Here is a 6,000-nt window from a genome sequence, read left to right on the forward strand (position 1 = left end):
TAGATTACATAAGCGCTATATAGATATATATAAGCTTTGTGGAGTTGGGCTTGACTTGTAGAACAGGCTAGGAGGCTACCAAATGACCTTGCCTAGTAGGTGAAATAGAGAAATCAGTAGTGTAACTAGAAATAGCTGGGCCCCATAGCAAACTTTTGTTTGGGGCCCCCCAGCCTTCCCAACTGACCACTAAGCCGTCAAGTGTAGTCATAACTGTAAGCACTTGTCAGGAGTGCTTTCAGTTAAAGGGACATTTGCAGAACCCGGGAGGCTTGTTTGGCCACCTGGTGCTGCAAATGATTACAGCTCAAGGGGTCTAGTTTATTGCAGGAGCAGGCCATGGGGCCCCCTGGTGTGGCAGGCCCCATAGCAGCCGCTATGGCTGCTACAGTGGTAGTTACGCCCCTGGGAAAAATACTTCAGAAGAATCAGCTGCGGCAGAGTCCATGTCAGGGGATGTGGCCTCCAGGCAAGGCCCTGGCTCAGGCTTTTGTGTATACTTTCCCTTTAGAAATACTAACTGGATTTCCTTCACCCAGGAACCTACAGAAAGTTTTATAGGATTATCGCTCGGTGGAATAGAGAGAACGATCAGCTGATGAGGACCAGACCTAAAATCATCGTTCCCCCGCCACGCATCGCTACGGTGGAATAGTGGTGCGCGGCGGGCAATCGATGATTTGAGAAGTGCAGCAGCATCATACATTACCTGCAGGTCTTCTCCGCTCTATCTTCAGAATGGCCGGTCAGCTGACGGAGCGCTCAGCCAATCACAGGCCGGGACTGCCGCGGCCTGTGATTGGCTGAGTGACCTCTCAGCTGACCGGCCATTCTGAAGCCAGAGCGCGCGGGACCCGGGGAGGAAGACAGAGCGGAGAAGACCTGCAGGTAATGTATGCTGCAAGGACATCGGTAACGATCTCCCTGCAGCCCTCACTCAACGATCATCGGGCCGTGGAATAGGCCCAGTAAACGAGCGGCGGTCTAGCAGATCGGCACTTGTTTACATCGTTGATCGGGCCCTCCTCGCCACACGGAATAGGGCCCATAGTGAGACACCTAGTGACAGAATAGCAAAATGCAGTGCTTCAGCCAAGAGCATAGAAACACATATAGTACCTGGTGCCAGGAAGAGGTGTAGCTAGCCTTTGCTGCACCCGGGGCAAACATTCAGTTTTGCGCCCCCCCCCCCCCTTTTCATTTTTTGTTGTGTCAGTGCCCACTTAACCTAACACCGCATAGATCCCCTGCATAGCGAGACAGCAATCTACAGTCCCACGTCTCCTGTCATAGCCAAAACCACTGTGTAACCCAAGGGTGTGGTAGTTTAGGGGGGGACTACAGAAGACTCTAGGGGAGAAGAGCAGAGGAGGGGGATGGACAGACTGGAAATGGGGGGCACATGTACACTTCTCTGTACTTCTCCTCACACAGTCCGCCCTCTGCATTATAATGTTCAGCAGCCAGACAGTAATCACTGTCACAGCTGCTGCAGCTCCTCTTCAGTCCTGTCTGGGCTTGCTTCTCAGGCTCCCTAGTGTCCTGCACAGCAGGAGCGGGGGCAGGTAATATATTAGCCCAGCAGCACCGGTGGGTTTAGTGGGAAGGGGCTTTACATATAGTCTGTACAATGACAGGAACTGACAGCCTGACATCCGCTCTGATTCCCTGGACTGTCACTGTGAATGGGTTTACATACTAGCAGTGATTATGGAAACGCCGCCCCCCGTAACCCCCTGCTGACAGGAGAATAAGTTACCTGGCCGCGCTACGGCTGCTTCTGTGGCTCCTCTAGGTCCTGCTCAGCCAATCAGCGGCCATGGAAGACAGCTCAGTGATTGGCTGAGCGGGACCTACAGGCGCCCCAGAAGCAGCCGGAGCGCGGATGGCTATTCTCCTTCTGTATTCTCACATGGACAATGCACACAGAGCACATACATATATACATACAGAACATACACAGACAATACAGAGCACATACATATATACATACAGAACATACACAGACAATACAGAGCACATACATATATACATACAGTACATAGTACACACACAGACAATACAGAGCACATACATATATACATACAGTACACACACAGACAATACAGAGCACATACATATACATAGAGTACATACAGTACACACACAGAGCACATACATATATACATACATATACATACAGTACATACAGTACACACACAGAGCACATACATATATACATACAGTACATAGTACACACACAGACAATACAGAGCACATACATATATACATACAGTACATAGTACACACACAGACAATACAGAGCACATACATATATACATACAGTACATAGTACACACACAGACAATACAGAGCACATACATATATACATACAGTACATAGTACACAGACAGACAATACAGAGCACATACATATATACATACAGTACATAGTACACAGACAGACAATACAGATCACATACATATATACATACAGTACACACACAGACAATACAGAGCACATACATATACATAGAGTACATACAGTACACACACAGAGCACATACATATATACATACATATACATACAGTACATACAGTACACACACAGAGCACATACATATATACATACAGTACATAGTACACACACAGACAATACAGAGCACATACATATATACATACAGTACATAGTACACACACAGACAATACAGAGCACATACATATATACATACAGTATACACACAGACAATACAGAGCACATACATATATACATACAGTATACACACAGACAATACAGAGCACATACATATATACATACAGTACATAGTACACACACAGACAATACAGAGCACATACATATATACATACAGTATACACACAGACAATACAGAGCACATACATATATACATACAGTACATAGTACACACACAGACAATACAGAGCACATACATATACATACAGTATATAGTACACACAGACAATACAGAGCTCATACATATATACATACAGTACATAGTACACACAGACAATACAGAGCTCATACATATATACATACAGTACATAGTACACACACAGACAATACAGAGCACATACATATATACATACAGTACATAGTACACACACAGACAATACAGAGCACATACATATATACATACAGTATATAGTACACAGACAATACAGAGCACATACATATATACATACAGTATACACACAGACAATACAGAGCACATACATATATACATACAGTATATAGTACACAGACAATACAGAGCACATACATATACATACAGTACATAGTACACACAGACAATACAGAGCTCATACATATATACATACAGTACATAGTACACACACAGAGCACATACATATACATACATATACATACAGTATACACACAGACAATACAGAGCACATACATATACATACAGTACATACAGTACACACACAGAGCACATACATATATACATACAGTACATAGTACACACACAGAGCACATACATATACATACAGTACATAGTACACACAGACAATACAGAGCACATACATATACATACAGTACATAGTACACACAGACAATACAGAGCTCATACATATATACATACAGTACATAGTACACACACAGACAATACAGAGCACATACATATACATACAGTACATAGTACACACACAGACAATACAGAGCACATACATATATACATACAGTACATAGTATACAGACAGACAATACAGAGCACATACATATACATACAGTACATAGTACACACACAGAGCACATACATATATACATACAGTACATAGTACACAGTACACACACAGACAATACAGAGTACATACATATATACATACAGTATACACACAGACAATACAGAACACATACATATATACATACAGTACATAGTACACACACAGACAATACAGAGCACATACATATATACATACAGTACATAGTACACACACAGACAATACAGAGCACATACATATATACATACAGTACATAGTACACACACAGAGCACATACATATACATACAGTACATAGTACACAAACAGAGCACATACATATACATACATATACATACAGTACATAGTACACACACAGACAATACAGAGCACATACATATATACATACAGTACATAGTACACACACAGACAATACAGAGCACATACATATATACATACAGTACACACACAGCAGGGCCGGACTGGGACTAAAAATCAGCCCTGGCATTTCCGAGCACACAGGCCCACACGCCATGCGGTGATAAGTTATAGGATGATGTGAGTGCAGCGCGGCCACATGTTGTATCATCACGGCCATGACTGGAATTACAGATAATAACACAGTAAATGGGGTCAGAAGCTTCTGTCTCTGTACTATGTAACGGTGCTGCAGTTACAGGTCGTCACCACTACACAGTGTACAGAGACTGACTAATACCACCGCATACTGACTAATACCACCACATACTCACTAATACAACCGCATACTGACTAATCCCACCGCATACTGACCAATGTCACCGCATACTGACTAATACCACCACATACTGACTAATACCACCACATACTGACTAATCCCACCGCATACTGACTGACACCTCCACATACTGACTAATCCCACCGCATACTGACTAATGTCACCGCATACTAACTAATACCACCGCATACTAACTAATACCACCACATACTAATACCACCACATACTGACTAATACCACCGCATACTGACTGACACCTCCATACCTAATGTCACCGCATACTGACTAATGTCACTGCATACTTACTAATACCACCGCATACTGACTAATACCATCACATACTGGCTAATACCACCGCATACTAATACTATCACATACTGACTAATACCACCACTGCTACTAAATAACATCCCCTGTACACAGATCACTATCATCTCATACAATCATATAGAGGTGGACGCAGCTCTACACAGGTTCTGTACACCATATACATTACAGTGCAGTAACATCAAGTGACTCACAGGGGACGTCTTCTCTGATCAGAGTTCTTCCCTTTTCACTTTCTTCTCCATCCGTCCTGGGTCGTTATGAAAACTTCTCCAGGCCACGAATCCACAGAATCTGCCAGACAGACATATTAGGCTCCTCACTCTGACACCATCCTCATCTCTATAATAACTGCACATCTGTATTGGCCCCTTTACACCCACATTTAGTGGGTAGGCTGACTCTATGTGACCCCCTTATTGTATATGCATCCCTCTATGTAGCCCTCTTATAGATGGCCCCCTCTCTCTTATCCCCCTCTCTTATAGATGGCCCCCTCTCTCTCCCCCCTCCCTTATAGATGGCCCCCTCTCTCTTCTCCCCCCTCCTTTATAGATGGCCCCCTCTGTTATAAATGGCCCCCTCTCTCTTCTCCCCCCTCCTTTATAGATGGCCCCCTCTGTTATAGATGGCTCCACTCTCTCTTCTCCCCCCTCCTTTATAGATGGCCCCCCTCTCTCTTCTCCCCCCTCCTTTATAGATGTCCCCCTCACTCTTCTCCCCCCTCCTTTATAGATGGCCCCCTCACTCTTCTCCCCCCTCCTTTATAGATGGCCCCCCCTCTTTCCTCTCCCCCCCTCCTTTATAGATGGCCCCCTCTCTCTTCTCCCCCCTCCTTTATAGATGGCCCCCTCTGTTATAGATGGCCCCCTCTGTTATAGATGGCCCCCCTCTCTCTTCTCCCCCCTCTGTTATAGATGGCCCCCCTCTCTCTTCTCCCCCCTCTGTTATAGATGCCCCCCCTTTCTTCTCCCTCCTCCTTTATAGATGGCCCCCCTCTCTCTTCTCCCCCCTCTGTTATAGATGCCCCCCCTTTCTTCTCCCCCCTCCTTTATAGATGGCCCCCCTCTCTCTTATCCCCCCTCCTTTATAGATGGCCCCCTCTGTTATAGATGGCCCCCCTCTCTCTTCTCCCCTCTCTGTTATAGATGGCCCCCCTCTCTCTTCTCCCCCCTCCTTTATAGATGTCCTCCTCACTCTTCTCCCCCCTCCTTTATAGA

Source organism: Dendropsophus ebraccatus, chromosome 15 (genome assembly GCF_027789765.1).
Source record: "Dendropsophus ebraccatus isolate aDenEbr1 chromosome 15, aDenEbr1.pat, whole genome shotgun sequence".
NCBI classification, from domain to species: Eukaryota; Metazoa; Chordata; class Amphibia; order Anura; family Hylidae; genus Dendropsophus; species Dendropsophus ebraccatus.